At 45.0% G+C, this 24,239-nt stretch overlaps 1 protein-coding gene across 1 annotated transcript in view; it reads right to left on the bottom strand.

Moving 5' to 3' along the window:
- Positions 1-18,951, bottom strand: part of PPP6R2 (protein phosphatase 6 regulatory subunit 2) — a 106,456-nt gene extending 87,505 nt beyond the window's left edge. Inside the window, 1 exon segment of the mRNA XM_050901326.1 lies at positions 18,838-18,951. The gene's annotated coding sequence lies outside the window, so the exon portion shown is untranslated.
- Between the last annotated feature and the right edge of the window lie 5,288 nt (positions 18,952-24,239).

The following is a 24,239-nucleotide window of genomic DNA, read 5'->3' as shown; positions in this document are numbered from 1 at the left end:
ATAATGTTGCAAACAGGAAAAAAAAAGAAAAAAAAACCAAACATGCTCTTTCCGGAAGTCTTACTTTTAAGGTACGTCAACTGTGCATGTGGCAAGAGCAATGCTCTTCCTGAAGTCAGTGAAACTGCAAGCAAGGCTCCTGATGTGCACTATCACTTCACATCAACTTAATGATTTTTTTTAAAAAGGAGCCTCCCAATTATACTGATGACTCTTTTCATGTCATTTTCTCTGAAATTCAACTTGCATAACAAGAGCTCTGAGAACATTTCTTTTTGTACTACCAGAGAAACAACTTTGCAGAGTAAATGGAAAAAGTGTCTGGTGCCAAATCCTCCAAGGCGGCTTTGGCAGCCCGCTGCTGACAAGGAGCGCACTCCTAGGCCTCGGGTCCATGGGAAGCCGGGAGGAAAAAAAATCATAATAAAAAAAAAGGAGCACTGCTAAGTTGTTTGGTACCTATTAAGAGAGTTACTGGCTAACCAGCCAGAAGAAATGTGTCTGGCGAGCTCTGACAGTAACATGTTTTGCACCAACAAAAAGGCTACAGATCTCCTGGGCAGTCTTCCACATAAGCCTAACTTGCCAGAAGGAATCAGCAATAAGCAAATTTACCGACTAAAAAGATGTTTGGTCTCATTTTTGCTTCAACCCATTCTTTTATTATCATTTATTTTAAAAAGCCTTTCTCAACTTAAAAAGATCACCGCATAAACATCACCCACACACCACGTAAAGGCTCTGAAGAAGAAAAATTGTCCAGTGACCAGAAAGTCTCCCTTCCTAAAGAAAGTCCTCATATAGCCCAAACGGGTATTTTGGGTTAAGGGGGAGAGGATGGGGGCGGGGGGAACAGCGATAGTGAGGGAGTTTCCATTTTGTTTGCAACCGAAACTGAGTCAGTACCAGGGCTGGCAAGTGGAAGGTGAAGTTTCGCGATGTTCCCCCAGGGTCTCCTGAACACACTAAGTTTGTGCAGAGATTTGACATTCTTCCTCGAGCATTCACAGTCGCGTTCAAGGCTCTTTTCCACTTGCTTCCAGCAGTATTTTAAACCACGTTCTCCTGCTGGAAGCAAGTTCTATTTAGAAATTTTTGTACCATCTCAGAAAATAATTTCAAAGCATCTATGCCAGCCTGCAGCAGCCACAGAGCACGCTTCCACACCAGCAGCCCCTGGAGAGCCAGAGCTACCCCACCGCCACGCTCTGCACAGCCTTAGGAAGGCTGAGAAAGGTGCCGAGCCCAGACCTCGCCCAACACTGCAAAACATCCTCCACCACCTCACACCACAGGGCTGAGGCAGAGAGGCCAAACACCACTCCTACTATTTGTGGATGCAAAAGCATCCACCACCAACCCAGACAAACGGCACGCCGATCAGAAGATGCTTCTGGGCGAAGGGTCCGTCCTGCTTATTCTCATTTTCAACTTTCTCGTTTTCTTCACTTTTCCTCTGATGGTCAGGTCAGGGCACGTTCACATAAAAAACTCAATTCCCCCTTTTCTGGGAAGAGTATTTCCCACCTGAGGTAGCTTAAAAGAAAATCAGCAAGCATATGGACTATCATAAAACCAGTCCATTAAGTGTCATCCAAAACTGAAATTGATACAAATTTCACTGGCAAACGACAGTACAGTTAAAGCTAACTCTGCAAAAGCCAGGAAATATAAAGCAAAAATACCATCAACCACACTCTGCCATACTGTGATCTCTGAACTGGCACATATGCGCCAGGGATGCACCACAAGAATGATTCAGACCGTTTTTGAAAGAGCAGATATAAGTGAAAAACAACTGCGTTGTTTTATGGGCTGTGGTGTCCCCCACAGAATTGGATGCTTTTACCCTGACACTTGCGTAACCCTGGGCTTGTGACAGCCGCAGCGACCAGTTCAGACGATCCTCAGCAGGTGCCAGGGCTTGCACAGCGATAGGAGACAACACACCTGCATCCAGAAGCACTGCGGTCTCCTGTGCCAAAATATAACAACGCCGATAAAGTCAATGGGCTGTCCCTGTTGAGGACTACAGCCTGACAGCCGTCTCGGGGCACACAATAATCCTGAAGCAATTGCTGCCCTGTATGGTATGGTTTGCAAGACTCCTTAAGACAAAGTAAAGACACAGCAGCTTCATGCAAATTAAGGACAGTTGGGCACAGCACCCTTTACAGTTTAGCAGCTTTTACCTTAATGAGGATATGAGCCAGCAGTTTCCTGTAACAGCAACAGCCACAGAATGGAGGAGATAGAAGCGCATCTCTGGAGATCATCCAGTCCAACCTGCTGCTTTTCAGAGCAGGGTCTGCTGGAGCTGGCTGCCCAGGACGGCATCCAGGCAGGTTTTGAACATCTCTAAGGATGGAGACTCCACCACCTCTCTGGGCAGCCTGTGCCTGTGTTCAACCACCCTCACAGTAAAAACATGTTTTCTTATGTTCAGACAGTTTCCCGTATTTCAGTTTGTGCCCACTGCCTCTTGTCCTGTCACTGGGTACAACTGAGGAGAGCCTGGCTCCATCTTCTTGACTCCCTCATGAGGGATTTACACACATTGATGAGATTCCCCCCGAGCCATCTCTTCTCCCGCACGAACAGCCCCAGCTCTCAGAGCCTCTCCTCACATGGCAAATGCTTCAACTACTTCATCAACTTCGTGGCTCTTTGCTGGACTCTCTCCACTACGTTCACGTCTCTCTTGTCCTGCAGAGCCCAGCACTCGACTCAGAACCCCAGATGTGACCCCACCAGTGCTGGGCAGATGGGAAGGATCACCTCCCTTGACCCGCTGGCAACACTGCACGTCGCAGCCCAGAAGGCTGTTGGTCACTTTTACAGCAAGGGAACATTGCTGGCTCCTGGCCAGCCTTGTGTCCACCAAGACCCCAAGGTCATTCACTGCAGAGCTGCCTTCCAGCTGCTCAGCCCCAGCCTGTACTGGTGCACGGGGTTATCCCTCCCCAGGGGCAGGGCTTGGCACGTCCCTGGGCTGAACTTCATGAGACTGCTACTGGCCCATTTCTCCAATCCCTTGAGGTCCCTCTGTACGGCAGCACAGGTCTGTTAAGCACTCCTCCCAGTTTTGTGTCATACAGTGCATCCCAGATGTGCTTCATTTCATCCTTTCAGAAGATACGCTGTTATTTGTCAAGGGACAGCTAAGCGCACATCATTCAAAAAGGAAGAATCAAGCTTTTGAAGATGCAAGTACTTCACAACTGCAGTTCTGCACTGGAGGTGACCAGAACAGTATTACGCATTTAAGAGCAGAAACAAGGAAAGAATTGTTAGTGAATCTGTTCAAAACAACTGAAAAATATACTCCAGACACACTAACAATCTCTTTGAAATAATTCTTTCTCCAGCTCCTACCAACCACCAACTGTTGAGTTTGAAGGGACTTTAGCCTGGTCAGACTGATAGAAATCTTGATGATGTTTTAACCTACACTGCACAGAGCAGGAATTAGATGTTAGCATCTTCTGAATGTATTTTAATGCCTCAAGTTCCTCCTGCTGCTAAGGCCCTGCGCACTAACAGCACTCAGCTATTTCTTTTCTTCTGCTGTTGCACATATCACTTTGGTTTCTTGAGGATTTAACTGCTGTGACCTGTCAAAAGACAACTGCTTGCAATACACAGACTACCCGTGTTGCAGTATTCTGTATTACACTACTGCCAGCCTTTTGGTACTGAAGCATCAATGCTGTGCTGCTGCTTTGCGCATCCACACCCCAGGCTGCCATCCCTTCAAACCCCACTGCAATCGCCTGTCCCCAGTATGAGGTTACTGGCTGTTACTTGCTGCCTCTAACTGCCTCTGCAGTTCATCATGACCAATACCTCCAGTCCCATCACTGTCCTGCCATGACCCCATCACTGTCAATAACCTAACATAGGTGGAGATGGCACGGTACAGTACAAGCCCCGTTCTGGCAGAGCTGGGATGCGGCACCACGACTTGCTGTTGAAGTACACCCACAACACAGGTAATAGATGACTTACAGCAGTCTACTCCTCTTTGAGTTCAAAATGCTCAAAATCTACATTTCAGTCCGTCAGGGGAAGAGAATCATGAGCTACTCAATTATTTCTAGAGCTCACTCTCAACCTCTTTAGGATCCTACTTCAGACTCTTTAGGAATACACTCTCAGTGCTTGTTTCCAAGACAAAACAACGCTGATAAAAAATTTCCTCATTCATCTTATAACAGCCAAGATTAAATCAAAGATCTGTATTGATTCCTCTTATATTCACACAAGGCATGAAGAACAGTGAGAAACCCCAATGAAGGAAAGAAAAAGCTTGCTACATAAATAAATACTATAGCTCAAGAAGAGAGATTTTTTCAGATTATTATGAAATTGTACCTGAGAGGCCTGTGGTTCTCCAGACTAATTAAAGCAGTACTGAGGATTTCCTGCCATACCTAATAAGCATTGGAGCTGTTGAAGCCCACCACTACATGGAGAACAAATAAATCCCTTTCAGGCAGTCACGTATCTCCTTCCTACCAGCTGTACTTCTCGTGTGAAGTAGCTGTCCATGAAGCCACAAGAAGGCAAAACAAAAAATCGAAAGTTAAAGGCAGGAAATACCGAACGCCTCTTCACCAACATTTTACTTCTTTCTAGCCCACCTAATCTGCAATTTGGAAGGACTCAGACTTCATTAATACGCACTGCTCCAAATTCAAATTGGTATCATGTCCGCCCTTGGTAGTCATGCTATCTTTGATGGCAATAGAAAATTCAACCTTATTACAGAGGAGCCTCTCCTACCTGAAAGAATGTTTTTCTCTTTAGAAACCTACTTGCAGACACCCTCTGAAAGCCAAGTCTTGGCAGGCTTTACGTCAGTCCCTCCCCAAGCATAAAAGTGTCACATCAACCCAACAACAACAAAAATAGACGTTACAGAGCGTTATCTGACATGCTCCACATGCTTTCACGAGTAATGCTAACATGGGTAGGCATTATTTTAAGTACTGTCTGTTGCAAGCCATAAAGCCCAAAGCATAAGAGTAAAATAGCAAGATACAAATCTGTCTTCTACAGGTATACAGAGCCTTAATCTCCCAAGATCAAACATTTAGGCAAATCTGTTCCAACCTTAGTGCCGCACTGAAGCTGTAGCTTAATACTACAATGAAAGACTAAGCACAAGCCATGAGAAAAACAGAAACCAAGGTTTGGGTTATAGACTGTGATATAAATAACAGTTCACACAGCAAACTGAAGTAGGCCTTAGGTGTAAGAACACAATTTTACAAGCAATAGCTGCAGTAAGTTAAGGAACTAAGACGAAATAAGCAGCTGTCCTTAATACAGCAGCCTGAATGAGTCCAGCCTTCTCTGTTCCCAAATTAAGATCATACAATGAGCCCATCCTCGCTCGAACCAGCTAGCTATAAGTTTAGTGAAAATAAAGCCAAGGGACATTATCTATGAAGGGTTCTCTACGAAACTCTGCAAGAGGCATCACTGCAGTTTCAGGACACCTTTAGAAGTTGCAGGACATGAATAAAACAACTATTTTAACATCAGAATTTTACATAAATATATTCTCATTCATCACTATTCTCTTTGTTCCCTTCCCTCACACATTTGCCCAATTCTTTTTTATAAACTCTGAATAAAAGGCAAAGCAGGATAGACTGGAGTCCTCAGAGGCAATGATGGTTCCAGCAGCTGTCCACACACACCCCAGTTAGCATGCACGTCCCACTGGACAGCAAACTCTTATGATCTCAGCAATTTCTGCCAAGCTCTGACTGCACATGTACACATCAAAGTCTCGAGAACACAAAACACAGAAATGAATTATAGCCTTTATTCCCTCCTACAACTGAGCATACAAAATTATAAATTGTCTCTATTGTACTCAGCTAGCTCTGTAGTTAGCTATTATCTTAGTATTGGGATAACTTAAATACTTAAAACCTGTGAAAACAAATATCTCATACCATGTTTCAGTCTTAGTAAAAAAAATGGACTTAGTTTATCATTACTTTATTACTTCCATCTTCCTTCCAGCCCCTCAAAGTCTCATAACCTTCAGAGGTGAACAGTCAAACAGTCAGAAGCTTCTGTTTTGTGCAGGATGCACCTCGGGGGGGGAAAGAGTATTTTGCCTGTAGGCCACTTTCCGAGCAGAAGGCCAGCAAAGCTTTGTCTGAATGGCAGAATGGCTTGTCAAGGTCTTCTGGAGTGGAAGCAGCTTCCTCTAGCGAGTGCACCCCTGAACTCCAGTGCAGGCATCTGCTTCTGCCTTCCAAGCTTCAGCTACTTCAAAATGGAAAGGACAGATTATCATCCTGCCAAACACAGGCAAACACCTCCTGAACAACAAGAGTCAAATCTCCCAGCTGAAATTTTTCACACTCCATCAACCTGGTATCCCAGCCCCATGGTATGAATTAAGCAGAGGCCACAATACACTTTATTAATGGCATTTTCAGGAAAGAGTCAGTATCTGGATTTTAATGTTTCAGAACTACCAAACCCAGCGCTGTACACTCAGCCACAGTTCCACTTCCCAACGTGGAGAGACCTGTGCCGTAGGCAGCAGTGCTGAAATCCACCCTGCAGCCCAGCAGCACCAGCCGGCTCTTAACTCACGCTCCTCCTTTTGCCGTGGTACCAGCTCTGCAGCTCCTTTTCCCCTAACCTCTTTGCAGCGTTCTGGCACAGCATTCTCCTGCCATGTTGTTCAGGGTTTGCCTTGTGACTCTCACCCCCCTGCATCAGAAAACAGTCAGGGAAAATCCCTGTCCCAAACCCACCCTTCAGAAACAGCGTACAACCTCAGAGGGCACCTGTACTACAAGGGGCACGCGCGTTGCTCCATGGCCACAGCGAACGTGTGGGGAAGAAGACGGAAACACTGAACAGGATTCTGTTAATCTTCAAATGTTACCATAAAACCAAAGATGTGTTTCAGCTTCCTGAGAGATTGCTTAGCCTGAGCTGTTGACTGGAAAACACTTAGATACACTTATAATGCTCAGATAAAATTTATTCTTAACCAAAATAGTATTTCACCAGTTAGCCAAGAGCCTCCTTTTGTCTCCTCCTTCTGAGCTAGCGATATGAATTTCTTCATTTTTTCTTAACATCTGACAGACAAATGAAAGAGACATCTACGTTTACATTCCTTGGACACAAACAGTAAATCACAAGTACTGCAGGAGTCTGGTATACCAGCACAGTAAGGGGTTGTGTTGGGTTTTTTTCTTTTAATAAAAAACTGCTGCAGGCAAAAAATGATGAAGGTCTGTCTGTTGTACAAATATGCACACAAAATTAAGAGCTACTTCTAATTATTCTACGCTTCTGAAGTTCCCTAATAAAGAGATGATATCAAGAAGTATTTTGTTTTGATGATCAACTTTATCCTCATCTAGTATCTAGTTAAACAGCCTTCTAATTGACGCCCTACCCCATGCTAAGGACAAAATTTGCACAGCTTCTTTATTTAAATGTTACATTTTTAATTAAATTCAACACACCCAGACACTGAAGAAACTGCAGTGCTTCAAAAAATGCAGGAAAAAGCTAGCCAGAAAAATAGACCAAACGCACTGTGAACATAATTGCACAAAAAAGGTCTTTATTTTCTAGGTCAGTCAAAAGCATATGGAGCTAAACACACACCAAAGAATTAAACTCCACAGCCTACCAGCTTCACATTATCTATAAGGGCATAGTTATGTCAAAATTTTTAACCTGTACTTTATTCTATCACTAATAATTTAAGAAGATTAATAGTCAAACATTTTCAGTTACTACTCTCTCTGTTTACGTAGCTCTAGAGTCCATCTCCCCCATGGAAGCAGGCATCAGCAACACCTACAAGGAATCCCAGGGGGATTTCTGCGCTTCACTTTAAAGATTAACCTTTAAGTGTAAGACTTGCAACTTGATTTGAGTATTAAAAAGCTAACACACAATCACTGTTAAAACAAGCAAAACAAAATCATGGGGTTTTTTTTAAGTGTCAATTTACATCTCTTGCAGGACTCCTCAGATACTCCAGTCCTCATTCACTTGCGCTCCTTACGTTAATAAACAAGACTTTGATGCCACTTAGACTGTTTACTACATGTTGCTTAAGCAAAAAATTAAATTTTTTCCTGGATCGCTACAGTTAAACCCTTCAGAAATAAATATTATTAATTAGACTATTATCTCAAAAGTGAGATGGTGGTATTTACTGGGGCACACAAGCAGCATTCTTCAGAAAACCCAGTTTGTCAAAGTCATTTACCACCCTGATCTCTGGACCCTGGATATTTTATTTTTGCCACACACACAGAATAAGGCAATATTACAAAAGAAACATCATTCCGCTCAGACTATTAGATAGCAAAGCAGCAGCATTTGCAAACTAAGATTTCCTGTTGCGCTTTACAAGAAGATCAAGAGCTGTACCTTTCAGATACACCTATTTTATCAGTACCGCGATGTCCTCAAATGAGCAAGAAAAACAACTGCTTGCATTCCTTTAATGGTCCTTTATACAAGTTCAAAGCTTCAAAACTGCATTTGTGCCTCTAGCTACATTTTTTGCATGCTGCAGTTTTTACCAGAATGTTCTGACATTGCGCTGTTCTACCAACCAAACTACATGGAAACAAGGCACAATACTGCTTTGTCAAAACTGTAACAAATCAGTGCCTTAAAACAGGATATTAAACAACATACGCATTTTAATTTCCTTAATCTTTCAGGACATCATACAGACACAGTCCACACAAAGTTTACGTAGTTCTACAGATAAAATAAATATTAAGACAATTCAGAAGAAAAATCTTATATATGACAATGGACCACCAGCCTGTTTTCCCTGCATGGCACCACTTAAACTGTATTTATGGGCTAAGCTTCATTCATCAGAAAACATCTTGAAAGGAAAACAATCATTTGGGAATCTCAGACCCACCCTTAGGAGTTCAACGGGCTTTACCTGGACAAATAAACATTAAAGCTCAGGTTGCTCTTGAAATCACAAACCAGAATTATGCGCTGATGTTAGGCCATAGTTTGCCATGTATTTAAACCTGCACGGCTGAAAAAAAAAAATTGTTTTCCTTTTCCATGCAGTATTAGCAGAACAAAATTTCAGCTCAATCACTCCCCCAAACTGGTTCACAACATAGCTGCACAAATGCTTGTGCCAGTAAGGAGGGAGGGTAGAGAAGTGACGAAGAATGGGCAGGAACAGCAAGAAGGGGACCGCTTTTCGGCAGTAGTGCCAGCTTAAATGCATGTCAAACTATGGCTTTAAGCACAAATTCTAAGAAGCAGTTCACATTGTAACTAAATGGCCTTAATCATAACCAAAACCACTAATAAAAGCACAGATTCTGTAACAGAAAAGGTGAAGATTTCAACTGACTGAAAAAGGATAACATTTATTTTTCCAAGTTTAATATTCTAGGGGTTGTACAAACTTTGGGAAAAAAAAAAAATAACATCAACCTTGCACAAAAGATCATCACTAAGTACTCTTGATCTCTATAAATACCTCAGAGAATGCAAATTACGATAGCTGCAGGAACAGAGTATCATCTTAGCGACCACCCCTGACTATCATAAAACCTTGTGTTCAAGCTTGCTTAGTGTTGCAACTAAATACTCAGTTATAAGGAGTCATCGTAAGATATTAATTTGCAAATAACACAAAGTCTATTTGAGTAACAATTCCCAAGTCAGAAATTGCGTTTCAAGCAAAGCACGCTATAAGCAACAGAAACGTTTGCCCCGTTCTTGCAAAGACAAGCATTCCCTCCAGTGCCGAGAGCACAGTACCTCAGTAACTTTCATAAGAACACCCAGAACCTCAATGGGCCTCACAAGCAACTCAGCTTGAGTGAAATATCTTCCAGTTAATTTTAACCGTGACCTCTCAAACCATGCAGAATACAGAAGACTATCAATCCCTTCTAAAGAAGAGAGAGTTCTTTTTGCTTTCTACAGATTCTGAAAGTAACGTGTGGTTTTTTTTCTCAGCTGGAAATACTATAGTGACATTTTAAATAATGTTCTTGTTGCTTCTCTATCTGAATAGCACGATAAAGCACCATATTAATAGATGCCCCTCCCCATTTAGCAAGCTGGTACATTTACGTGTGCAGTACAATGCTGTACAGAGACACCAGCTCAAGTTTTGAAAACAGAGAAGGCACATCAGCCCCGCACTGAGCAGGAGGTGACGTAACGGGACTCCTTCCAGCTCTACAGCTCGTCCACAGATCTCGCTGCATCGCGTTCAGCCGCATGGTACAGACATAACCTCAGGAGCCTAAGCTAAATTCCCCTCCACCGCTGCTGTAACAGTCCAAGTAAGAACAAAGAAGTGGTGAGGGAAAGGGAAGCATCCTAGGTTTCAAGTAAGAAATAGCATTATAGAGAAACAGCTTGCGGCATTCAGTCCCTGACAGCAGGCAGCATCCGCTCCCTCAGAAGGAGGTACACAAAAAACAGGATGGGACTACAGGAGCATAAGGGGGGTCTTCTCTCAATCCCACCAGTATACTTCACAGTATATTAAGGTGGTGTTCAGCATTACGCATAAACAAATCTTTTCCCCTCTTATTTAACAGGTAAAACATCCACCCTAACTCTCGGCCTAATCGATATCGCTGACATCAAGCTGGACAAGTTACATACATGCCAAAAATTGTGAATGAGAAATACATTTAGAATTCCACATGTATCATTGGAATTCCCCTTGCTTTTTTTAAATATGGCAGGTTACCCAGTATGGTTTTTATCTTCTCTGCCCTGCTATTTTCTTTAATCACATACCTCAAAATTGTCTCTAACATTAACACACATAATATTTTGCCATTTTCAGGCATAGCATCCATTCCAATAATTATACTTTCAATGTTATTTTGGCTTATTACTTCAGACACTGCGATGAATTTTCACAGATCTTCCATCAACACTGCCTGGTGTTCCCCCATCTCTTCCCCATTAGGCAGCCGGAGTTTAAACCAGCCAATATACGTAAATTGTAGTGACTTCCTTCCAGCAAGAATTGCCTTTCATCTATTAAAACTTAAAACACGTAGGTCAGCGGAAAACTGCTTCTTTTTATTAAGGGCCTTCAAGATCCTCCTGTTTCTCCAAACACTAGATCTGCTGTTTGGTTGTTAGTGATTTGGTAAAGTTTCTGCTTTTCCCAAAATAATATACTCATGACCGGGGCAGAGTCCACCAGCTCTAACAACAAACCGTGATTATGCAACAATATTTTCCTCACATGGCAAATGTATACTGTGACTACTAGGTGATTCAGTTTCACTTCACAGTTCCTTGTAAAAACTCAAGCATATATCCAAACCCCAAGTATGCACTAAATATTTTTACTTGCTGGTCTCTTCTAAGACTAAAAATAATTAAATAGTTTTGTTCTTGGGAACTGCACCACTTCATTCCAACATTTTCTTTCAGGTATTTTAAAAAACAGCACTTATAAGCTCACTTCAATTGAGTAAAAAATTTCACTCACGAAAAATGAAGTCGAAGCGGTGAGGTTTTCTTCTGCAAGACACAACATTCTTTAGCAGCGCTGCTATGTAAAATGGAGGGGAAAAACAGGACTGGGGAGGCCATGGACACAGCGCGTGAAAGCTGCCACACTGAAAGCACTACAGGTATTAACACTAATTACTTGTAACAGTTATTTTATAGGGACTACAGTTAGCTAAGAACAAAGATGACAGAAGTAACAGGAAAAACAGAAGTAATGAAATTAGCTGCCTGTTTTGTAAGAGGAAACAGTGGGTACAGTGTAACATCAATGACATCGAATACGCATTTATTCCTGGCACTGCACCCATAAAACATTATGCACCTTTCTGCAAAATTTGGCATCCTCAGGCCCCTTCATATTTTTGTAAACTACTCTGCTACTTCATCCTGGAGTCTTCACAAAACTCAGACACATGTAGCAGGCTCTAGGACTGCTCATAAATAGTCTTTCTAGAAAGTACAAGGAAAAAACTCAATATTTACATTTACTAAAATAAGTGATAAACTTCTTTTCAGCTTAGGGTCCTCTTCATGCTAAGCACTGAAGAAACATGGAGAAATCCCATTTCTGCACCATGGAGCTTACTGCTTATTTATGACCCAAACTAGGCAGACGATCACAACGTATAGCTACTCCTCTGGCTAGCACCTGCACATCTCAAACAGCATCTGGAAAACCAACTGTGCTGGTCATGTATATGACAAAAACTTAAGTTTGTTTTATTGTATTGGTCTTAAATAGATAACTATATGATTCTGAATCATTTATAGACACTGCTTTCAACCTCAAACTTATCAGTCAGCTATGAAAGAGGAAGAAGATTCATCAAGCAGAGCTAAGACCATAGCACACTGCAAAACACATCCAATGTCTCATTCACCTTACAATCCATCAAGGGCGAGAAGGCAACCTCACTGAGATGAGGAGGTCCCCATCAGAATCTTTGCCTAGCAAGCTGAGTCTTCTGCAATAGGATCTGTCTCACCTAACGTGTAGATATTTATACTATGGATGACTAATCTGAATTAGTCACCCAGACTCACTTTGCAGTAGGATAGAAATGAGCACTTCTACAGCAAAACTCAGCCCTATTTTAGACTCCTGCATCAAAAGAAAATAAGCATCTGTTTCTCTCCATTGGCTAAAAAAGGAATCCTAAATGGTTACCTCAGAAGCAGGCATTTACATCATAGATGCGTGAACTTCAGTGAGAGGTCTCCAGCCCCTTGAAAGTGAAGGCAGAGTCTGAAACACAATGTTGGGGGGGGGGGGGGAAGGCTTAGAAAGTCATGGAAGAAAATAAAAAAGATAAAAGAAAATTTAGGATATACCATGGGCAATGTAATGTTAAAAAGTAATATAGTAAAGGAATGGGAGAATGCAGAAGTAGTAAAAAACAACTGTGCACTAAGAAAAACAATCATATTAAAAACAAAAGGATAACATGCAATAGAACTAAGTTGAAATCCATCATTTAGTATTTTCTAATTTGTTAAATAGAGTGCTGATTGAGCATCTGTTAACCATTAATCGGGTACTCTGGCTCAGGAGCTGAAGCCTGAGACTCTGAGGATGACCTGGATATTCTACTCACTAGGCTTCGTTTGATTTAATCTAACACGGAATCACGGCTTTTGTTAACACTGCTGCAGCCCCACTATTCCCAACCCCTTCATATTTAAACTGTCCAGCAAACGTTCCAGCAGCAGTGCTCATCTGTTCCTACCATGCCTGTTAAGTAATATAAACCAGTAGAAAATGAGCAGGGGAGGGAGAGGTAGTCTTCTATCTCTGTAGAGGCTCCCTCTAAGTATGGGACCAGCACTAACGCGGAGGGACAGACCAGGAACATGTTGCACTGCAAACTTAAGATTAGTTAAATTGAACCACACCCTATTTAAATCCAGACGGCGAGAGACCTGCTCTTTTTACTCTTCTCCTTCCTGGGTCACACGTTCCCGCATCCTCCCTTGTGTCAGCGCTGTTTATGCAACTACACATCGAGCTGGTTGAGGGAGCTGATCCAGCTGAGAACTACTCCCTCCAAGCAGGGTTAGCACTCAGCCCGCTCAGCTCTCCGAAGTGGCGTACCACACAAATATTAAGGCCAACACATGGCAACCTGGACTCGGCCCACTGATGTCGCGGTGGAACTGCACCCATAGTCCTCTGGCTCGGGGAGACGGGATACGGTTTTCAACCTGTTAGCTTATAGTCTCAATTATCCTTCTAAAAAAAGAAATCCGTCTTAGCATAAAAGAATTATATTAAATGGCATACCAGAGGATCTTCTGAAGGAAGAAATGAAAAGTAAACAGCTAAAGAAACACAACCTTTCTCATCCCACCCCACTGCATGTGAAAGTAAGAAGCTGAAACAATCTGCAGGTTTTGTAAGACTAGGAGGAATGAAAAGCAAGGAAGAAATTGCTGTGCAGAAGAGAATCTAAGTTGCTTATCACAAAATGTCAAGGCATACCCATTGTGCATTTTCTCAGCTAACATAATTAAGTCTACCGTAGAAAAATCAAAGACAAAACTGAAACTGAAGTATCTTGTGTTCTATTTCCTTCTTCCTTCCTGTAGGTTGCAGCAAGAAAGACCATCTCCACTACTGCAGTCTTCGCATTTTTTTGTCTTTCTCCCAGTAAGCAGTGCCAGTCTCTGCTTTGCTGCTATTGCTCCTAATTCTGCCAAACAAAATCAGAATCAAAGTGACTTGATAGTTATCAGTGTCACTGCAGGCCACAATGCTCTGAATAGCAGCAAACTGCAGAACTGAAATAAAATTTAAAAAAAAAAAAAAGACAACTAGCACAGGCATACTGGAAAGAACAGCAGAGACATTTGCCAACTGAACACAAACCTTGAATTCAAACCTTGAATTCAATTAATCAATATGTTTGGAAAGTTTTCTTTGCAAACCATGTAGATTGCCTACTATGCCACCTACCAAACAAAAGCTGGTGCACGTTTCTTATTTTGCCTAGGTAAGGAAATAGTTCTGAGCTCTGCCTGTTTGGCTCAAATAACTTCTTGAACTTTGCCATTTAACCGTAATGTTAGCTTCTCATGCCTTCCGGTTTTCCCTTCTATCCAGATAAGATTTTGTCCTTAAGCACACGACATTGACCATGGTAAGAAATTTGGTATTTGCCACGCAGTGACATCCAGAGGCACCACTTCAGGGACAGGCTGCCCCTGTACCGGGCACCACGCATGCCGAAGGCATGGCCGCTGCCCCGGAGAGCTTACAATTCATCCACAGAATGAGAAAACAGGTAGACACAAAGAAAGAGAAACTGAGAGGGAAAATCAGTAGCAGTCAGCAGTCACAGCTCAACAGCTGCAGAGCTTCCACGCTCAGACTAATGATTTTAACTTCCTTCTTTTGACATTACTTTCTCCTCAGCTAGCTCATCCTAATTTTGCTGACAACCCCCTTTCCAAAGCTCGGTGCCACATGGTGTTTAGTTTGAAGCGACCCCCGCCAAAGATGACAATTTTAGTTAGGCTTCAGGCATTGCTATGTAGCCATTTATTACTGTAACTACTTGCACTGTCTCAGCTTTATCTAGGACTAAATGGCATTAATAAGCAAAAAGAGAGAACGTCACTGCTAATTCAGCCAGTGATGTCAAATTTCCCATTTGCAGACCTGATCCGAACACCATGTATGCGATGTGTGTGGCACTCAAATTCCACCAAAATCCGAGCTTTTTTAGTCTGAGATTTTTAACCTTGGCTATGAAAGCTTCATTTCCCAAGAGAACTAACAGTTATTTGCCCGAGTTTCCCCCCCTACCAGAGTTAACACGCAGGTAAAAATAGCCAAGGCATGTAATAATAATGTCAATATTGGTTATTGCACTGCTGACTGTTTTAGCAGATCAAAACAAGGAGCAGAGAAGTCCATCACAGGGGGAGGGGAGGATGGTGGGAGGAATATAGACAGCGAGAGGGAAAGAGAAAAGCGCAATTAAAGAAACAAGCGCCCTAGAAACATAGCAGCGGACAGAAAAGACAACATACTTTTGCTTCTAATAATATTGAATCAAAGAAGACACTTAAGTTCCTTTGTTGCTACTATTGGTCACACAGAGGCCACATTCTTTCCCTGATCCTTATATAAACCCACTGACATCTGTAGATTTTCCTTGAAAAGGAGGTAACAAACAGTCAAACCGATTCCCCAGCCCATAAAACATAATTAAGAACAGAACTGTGTTACCCTATAAATAGGGCTAAGAGTAAGAGACTGCTGCTCTGAACTGTGGCTCCATATTTGACTGCTCAGATGGAGAGCTGACATCATTCATCAATACAGTCTATTAACTCTGCTCTCCTCAATTAGTTTTTCAATAATTTTGCATCTAGCAAAACAACAAGACCTCCCACAAATATTCCTCCCTATAAAGTTCTCAAAAGTTCTGTCACTCAGCTTCTGCTTTGCTCTCAACTCACTGACCTCATCCGTTTCTCCGGTGTCATTTACACCCGTTTCCCAGTTATTCTTGTCATTCTACTATTGTTTCAGAAACATTTACTATACCAAGATACTCTTCTATTCCTTGGCATTCCAATTCGCCCATTTTTATGGCTGAGCTTATTACACTGTTCTAGCTATTGCCCTTCAGGCACTAACACTTCAGACTCCAAGCCACTGTGTTAAGAAAACATACTACTTGGTTACATACATGAAGTCATTTTCCCTAACATATAATCTACAGCTTTTACACTTCTACGTGCCTTATTATCAGAAACACAGAGTAAGAAAGCCCATCTCCTCTGCTCCCCCGCCCCGAGCTCTCCTCAAACATAACACCTTTCTTCGCTGAAATTCTTCTGTACCACTGATGTCCTTCTGTATTCTCCGTGAAGAAAACAGTTTTGGTTTCCCTTTGACACCTTAGCCGATAGCCAATAAAACTCAGGGGAGAACACGGATGAAGTGTTCCTTCCACAGAGCATGGAAAAACACGATCAGCTACGCCTGGGATATCTCCCTACCGAAGAGGAGGGGAAGCGTAACTAAATGATTCCTCCTTCTAGCTCAGGATCACACTACCTGGGGACAGCGAGAATTTAATTCACTCCAGCTGACTCCCAGTTCAACCAGCAAACTGTGAGTCAGGGGTGGGGGGAGCCCCACTCAGAAGCACTGCCGGCCCGTAACAGCTCCACCAGCACCCCTCTGCAGAAGGGGGGGCTGCAGGGGCTTTAGCCTTCCCCCACAGGGAAGCACTGCAAAACAGGCGATGCCGCTCGTGACAGCAGCCTGGAGTTTTCTAAAAATAATTTAAGCCCACAGACTGAGGATGCTTGCTTACTAGGAAAAAAAAAACACAAAACATAAGCTCTTCAAGACAGTCTTCTCTTTGTTATTCATTTTTGACAGTCTCCAATTTCTGAACTATGAACTCAGAAATTCAACCTGTCCCTCCCACAACACAACCAAGACTTCATCGAATGCCAGGTTCAGAAGGAGGATGCTTCAGCGCTTCCTGCCATCCCCAGAACAAATGTTTGACATCAGACGCTCTCTCACAGTCTGAGGTTTGCAGGAACCTCCCAAAACCTCAATGCCGTTTTCTGCACCACCTGTCTGATACCATTCTGCTACAGACCGAGCTCTTCCCAGAAAGCTGCTGCAGCGCCACAGATTTTCCACGATTTCTAGACAGGACGTTGTCCTAGGTCCCTGGATTTGCAACGTAATACAAAGAAAGTACAAAAGTCACCAGAAATGTCTGCATATCGAATACACAAAAAACAAAGCAAGCTTTCAATTTCAAACCATTTTATTCTTATCCAACCCTCAGTCATCTTCCCCTGAGCAAATGTTTATTGGTGTCACTCAAACCAGTACAGATCATTACGTGTTCGTATTGCACATTCCAAAATTTAACTTTGCTTACCATGATATCACCATTGGTTGCTATGGAAATTGCTATACTACCATCCACCAGATTTTTTAACCACTGAAGTATTTTGGCAGATTACTTTTAAGTGTCAGAGTAACGAGAGAAATCATAAATGTTTATTCTCCCATCATTCTTAAAACGGTGCTTTATAACAAAAATCTGCTAGTAAGTGATTACATGCTTGGCTTCAAACACGTAGCTCTGGACAGGACTGGAATCACAACTTTTTCCTTTCTTTTTTGAGAGAGAAAATAAAGTACATTATGAAAACAAGCTTCAGTGTTTAAAATATTAATTTTTAAGTGGAAGATCAAGATATGAAAAATACGTCAGGTCCCTCCAAGTTCTCTCAGTTTCTCTTTTTCACTTCCTAGTTTGTTGGGTTTTTTTTTTTAAGTAGTGCAAAACAAGGCCTTCAAATTAGGAAGGGAGCCCTCATTAGACTCGTCAAGAAGTTGTCTTTCTGTAAGATTACGTGTTGTAGTGATTGCATCTGTGGCTACAACTCCTACCCCAGTTTCTGCACGTTAACGATGCCAGCACAGTGACATTTATTTTCACATACTGCACATGCGAAGCCGGCGGGGTCCCTCCCTCAGGCTCCGGGCCCTGCACACCCAAAGCCAGCGGGTCCCCAGAAGGCTGACCCCGGCCTCTGACCTTGCCAACACCACCTCTCCCAACAGCTTCAGCAATTAACCACCGGCTAGGCATGAGTCACGAGAACCTGGATCCCCACGTTCCCATTACCCATCCCCACCAGGTCGACCCCCCCCCCCCCCCAAAATGAAAAAGCAAACACTGATACGCGCAGAAAGTCCGATTTAACCCAGATATCGCATGAAACGACACGGTGGGACTCCGGCACGGCCGAGAGCAAGGACTCAAAGGTGGACCTCTGCGATCAGGGCTGCCAGAGGGGCGGCGCAGCCGGCACCAGCGGGGCTACGGGCTATTTAAAAACCCCCCAAAACAGTGAAAAACGAACCAGGGGCAGCTGGACGCGGCCCTGCAGCCCAGGCAGCGCTACGGGACCGGGGACCAATTCCTCCCGGCGGTCTGGGAGGTGGGGAGGGGGTGTCGCTCGGGCCGAGGAGGCCGAAGCGGAGGCGGCGGCGGCGGCGGGGGAAGGAGGTGGCGGGGCTGGCGGGGCGGCAGGCCGCGCACCGCCTCCGCGGCCCGCCGGGCCCAGCGCCCCGGCCCCGGCGGCGGAAGGCGGAAGCGGCCGGCGGCGGGGCGCAGCCCGCGGCCCGGCCAACCCCGGCCCCGGCGCGGCGGCAGGTGGCGGCGGGAGGGCGGGCGGCGGTGACAGCTCGGCGGCGGCGGCGGCGGCGGCGCGGGCGGCGGGCCCGGCCGCGGGTCTCACCTGCTGGGGGTCCGGGCCTGCCCTCCGCCCCGCGGCGAGGCCGCTGGCGCGCTGCCTGGCTGCGAGGGCCGGCGGCCCGGCGGGCATGGGCCGCGTCCGAGGCGGGGCGCCGCGGCCGGGGCTTGCGCTGACAGCGGGCGGCGAGGCGGCGAGCTGCGGGCGCTCCGGCTGCCTCCAAAATGGCGGCGGCCCCGCTGCTGCCCAGCGCCGCGCGGGGGGGGCGGAGGGGGGTGGGGGGAGCGAGAGGGCGTGGTCGCGCGGGGGCGTGGCCGCACGCCGGGGGCGGAGGCGGGGCGGGCGTGGCCGCGCGCCGGGGGCGGCACCTGGGCCGGGGGCGCGGGGCGTGGCGAAGCGGGGTGGGCGGGGCAGCGCCCTGGGCCGGGGGCGGCACCGCGGCGGGAAGGGGAGGGGGCCCGGGCCGGGCCCGGTGCGGCGGCCCCGGCCTCGGGGACGGGGCTGAGGGAACGGGGACGGGTATGGGACACCGCGCTGCGGCAGGGGGACAGGCCGCGGGTCCCCGGGGTGGGCGAGCTGCGACCCCCGGGGTGGCTCTTAGTGATGGGCGGGCAGGCCCGCGGGTGGTGGCTCATGGCTTCGGGGGACACAGGCCCAGGCCAGGAGGAGGGCAGGACCCCGGGGCCGGGGCGGGGGGACGGGACGTGGGGACAGCGGGAGCCCTTCTGCGGCCGCTGCCTTCAGGTAAAGGGAGGCAGAAGCGGCGGGAGGGGGAAGGCCCCTTGTTCCCCACCCAGCACCGGTGGGGACGGTCCCGGGGTCACTGGGAATAACGCCCCGGGAGGAAGGGGGAAGAGGCCGGAGATGGGCACCGTCACGGGGCTGGAGGGGATTAACGTTGGGGTGACCCTGTCCCCCGTGTCCAGGGGATGAGCGTGGAGAAGGGAGGGAGTGTGACGGGAAAAAGAGAAGAAGGAGAAAGGGACGACCCAAAGGATAGAAGAAAAGAGTACTGGGGAGAAAGAGACCTCTTAGTCATGCTTGCTCGCCGCCTTGAGTAGATTTCATTGTTGCCTTGCCCAGATTTGTCTTTGTACATGAATAAACTGCTTTCTAAGTACCGACATCATACGGGAACCCAAGAGGAACTGATCCAATTCTTCTCTCAATTCCAAAGTGAATTCCTGCCATTAGATTTACCACCACGTCTCGTCTTCTTCGCTAGTCTTATTTAGGCCTTGACCCTGCAAATGTTAATACACGTGGTTAAAGTTTAACGTGTACGTGTCTGCTTCAGAACCTACAGACAGATCTGCTGTGGAAGCGCCTGCTGGAACAGCTGTGGTGGCAAACGTGCTCAGTGGATGGAGATGATAACAAGGGAAAACGTGGATTTTGCCAGCAAGGCATGTGAAAAAATAAACAGTTTTATACTGCCCTGTTTACACTATAGGGTTTGGGGTTTTGCCACAGAAATGCCACCAAAAATTTCACCCGTGACTAAATGGGCAAAATTTCTCGTTTATGCCTGTTTTTAACCATAAGGGCTTGAAGGCAAGGGCTCCAAGAGTTTATATGGTACCCAGTATGGTAATTAACACTTTGTTGGCTATTAATAAGGAAAAAAAAAATGGTACAACCTCAGAAGTTTCATTTCTCTGTTTTGTCTATTGGAGGGTAATGAGCTTATAAAGCATTTTTTGTGGCTTATTGTGGCTTCTGGGGACATGACGACGGCTATCCAAGCAAATTCCCAAGTCTTCCAGCCATCCCCACAGCGTATTCCTTTCCTCGTGTAGCGCAGGAGGGCCGGGGCTGTAGACCCTGTCTTCTCCAGCTGATTTCTAGAGTACCAGTCTTGGAACAGCTTCCTTCTTTTCTCCTCCAGCTCTACGAAACGCACTAAAACACAGTTTATCTATCTGGGCTTGGCAGCAAGCACGGGCTCGGGCTGCCAGCTCGCCTCTCCCCGGCCAGGATGCAGGCAGGTACAAGAACAGGGAGAGCTACTTAAGTAGGGAAAATAACCCGCAGGTCTGAGACCCTGGTTGTTTTACAAGGGCAGCTATATTCTACTGCGAACAAAGTGTCGGTCTCTTCTGTGGCTACTCGTGCTGACATGCAGATGCTGAATACAGGTATGACCTCTTTCCTGTTCAAACAGATACAAAAATCAGTGTTCGCCTACTTGTGCACGTATGAAAATACAGTAATTTTAGGTTTCGCATCCTTTGCTGTTGTTAAAATCCACACCGGGATGTAAGTAATGAAAAATACTCTCATGTTATTGTCCTCTCACCAGTGTTTCAGCTTTCCTAAACAGGAAGAAGCTGATCATTTAGTGTCCTTCCTCCAACCTTTTTAGCATTTCCAGGGCAACTGTTTATTGAAATTCATGCTGTCCATATTCAGTGTACTTAAAAACACGCATCTTGAATGATCTTATGATTATTTAGTTTCTAATACAGCAAAAATATATTCAGAAAAGGACTGCCTCTTTCACAGTTCTATAGTAAAATTCCTAAGGATTTTTACCATTTTGTACTAAACTAGTACGGTGATCTCACCAGGTTACAAAAACGTGAATTTACTTTTAAATCCTAATGCCTGTGGATAAGAAACAGCTTTGCTGTTTACATGGTGTTTTCTATCAGCCTGGTTTCCCCACCGATCGTTTCAAAAGTCACACAGAGTGAACAGAAAGAAGGAGCAAGGTACAACCATGCCAGCCCTGCTTAAATTAACAGTAACTCAAGCGCTGGGACGGAGCCGCTATTCTGACCAGTGACCTCAGTTCTCCCTGTCTTGGACAGAGATGAAGCAGCTGAGTGTGCCTGCCATTGTGCTGTGTCAAACAGTCTTGTGGAAGAGCAGCTCAGCCGCAAGCTCTCGGAGATAGCGAAGTTGTCATCGTGCCAATTTGTATGTCATTTAGCGTATTGTTGATGCTCACAATAATGGATACGGACAATTTAGAAACAATCCAAGTTGTGTAAGCACGCAACGTATAAAACTCATTCTCGCAGGTGGCCACTCAGGCACTCGAAGGGCACGATAAGAATTCCCCCCGCTGCTCACAACGACGACAGCCTGTCGCTGTGATTTCATTACCTGCGCTGTTGCAGAACTGTACCTAAAGCCACAGCTTCAGACCAACACCACGGCCAGTCCCGGGGCGGTTAGCCCGGCTTTCGTCGGGCTTGCACCCCGAGCATTAGCGCGCGTAATTACATCTTCGTCCTACATGCAAACTTTCAGTCTTTGGACTGCAAGGCTGGTGAACACTGTCTCACTTTTTTCCTACACATGGAGCATTATTTCACAACCAAAACTATGTTGTTAACATACACCTCTGAGCTTGAAAAGCTGCCACTCTTTAACTCAAATAACTGATTTACACATCAAGCAGTCAGGACATATTAAATCGTGTTTTGTTGTGTGACTTGCTGGACTACTAGCTAGCGAGGGTTTGTTCGTTTCTTTGAAGCATTGAACCCTGTTCTAAGGAAGTTTTGATTCTGAATTTGAAGTTCAGTGAAAAAGCATAAAAAGTGGAGTTTTTGTCAGAAATCCAAAGATCACTGCAGCGAAGACTTGGGCAGAGTACGGATACTTGTGTCTTCAGACCCTCAGCACAATGAGCATTTCAGGTTTCAGAGCCTGAGCACAGCTCTCCAGTTCTGGAACCGGAGGAATGAGCCTGAGCCTTACTAAGATTCACACCTAGAGCGGGATTAGGCACACATTTTGCTAGGAGGCTGCATGACCAGAAATAGGATGTCGATGATCAAGAATGCTGGGCTCTATTCTTGGCTTAGAAATGAAGTGTGATCTAGCGCCTAGAACAGATATTATATCAGGATCGCCAAGCTACAGTTTTGACATTAATTCTGAGAAACACTGAAGGGAGGAGGGGAAGAGCCTTGGTTCGTTCTCCTGGAGTCATAGGCTCTTTTCCTAAATATAATTTGTGTGTTAGGTTTTCCAAACACCAAGAATTATATTTGGCTGCCTTTTGGGGCAAGTTATAAGGCCTTGTTCAAATAACAAAGCTCTGAAGTGCGCAGAATATAAACAGCAATCAGAAGTGAGGCTGGCGAGCTAACATTTCTTGGCTTACAGCACATTGCACGTTCCTCTAGTCTGCAGGGTATTTATGTTTCTCCTCTTGTCTGGGGAATATTATCCTGACTGGCAATGCAAGAGAAAAGGCAGACAAACTGAAGCTGAATGCAAAATATCCTGCAAAATCTGGTAGGCCGGTTGCTCTTGAGAGCTCTGATGCAAAAGATAATTATAGATGAAAGTGTAGCAACCGCTGTGGTTAAGGTTGCGAAATGTTCTATTTACTCAGGTTGCTTAGGAGCCGTGCAAAAACGACATGCTGGCCCTGTGCAGCACAGTACCTCCAGCGAGGCCGGAGCTTTGGAGAGGATCAGATCTGCAGCGTTCTCGAGTTCTGCAGAACCTTTATTGCCCAAATATGGTCCAGGAGCATATAAGCGCTTAAAAGGCTAGAAATTGTGGGCCTGTGATTAGCTGTTTCGTAGAGACCGAAAGCTCAGAAGGCCCAGCCCTCCACACTGAGCAGATTAAATTCTTCTCTCGGAGAAAATACCACTTTGCAGCTTTCTCTGCAGAAGCCCGGAGGAGCACAGGACCAGCACCCTCCCCACCCCTCGCAGAAGGGCTGCAGAGCCAGATACCCATCAGGGCTTAAAGTCTTCCCTGGTTTTGCTTCAAGACAAGCTGAGGAAATTAATTCTAAAAGCTCTTGTGTTTAGACAACATTAAACCAAAAATACTCTGGGGCATGTCCTCAGCTTGTGTAAATTGTCAGGAGATATCAAAGTAACGATCAAACGCCAGGCCTCCCCTCAGATATCCTGTGTGTCTTATGACACAGCAACGCGGTCAGAAATTGTTTTCCAAACAGCAGCCTAGTGCAGTGCAGTAATACCATGGTTAGGCTAATGATGTGGTAAGACCATCACATATCGTGCTAACCAGCATCACCCCCTTGGTTTTTTTTGTTTTGCACTTCTTTGATTACCTTGACATGCTGTTTCTTCATGCTTAAGTCCGATAATCTCCTTGTCTGGATTGTATTGCACCTTGCTAAACGTAGCTGTGGCCCATTATTAGGGTGCAGAGGTGCTACACTAGCAAATAATGAATTGTAATATTAACTGTTAAGTAATATTGATTATTATTTATTACGGGCTCTCAGCATACTGTATCTAAAGAATTTTTGTTATGATATGCTACATTACTTGTTTGATATTAATGTTATGTCCAGTCATATAGCTGTCACAATATGGGCACATAAGGAGAACAAGCTCTTTAGTCTTCATATTGTTGAGGACTTTCTTCATCAGCCAATTTCGCCACCACGATCCTATGAAATGTTGGTGAGGTCTCTACAGAAGTCCAGCATAAGAGACACA

This window comes from Gymnogyps californianus, chromosome 1 (assembly GCF_018139145.2).
Source record: "Gymnogyps californianus isolate 813 chromosome 1, ASM1813914v2, whole genome shotgun sequence".
In the NCBI taxonomy this organism is placed as follows: Eukaryota; Metazoa; Chordata; class Aves; order Accipitriformes; family Cathartidae; genus Gymnogyps; species Gymnogyps californianus.
This window is presented reverse-complemented; position numbering and strand designations above follow the sequence as displayed.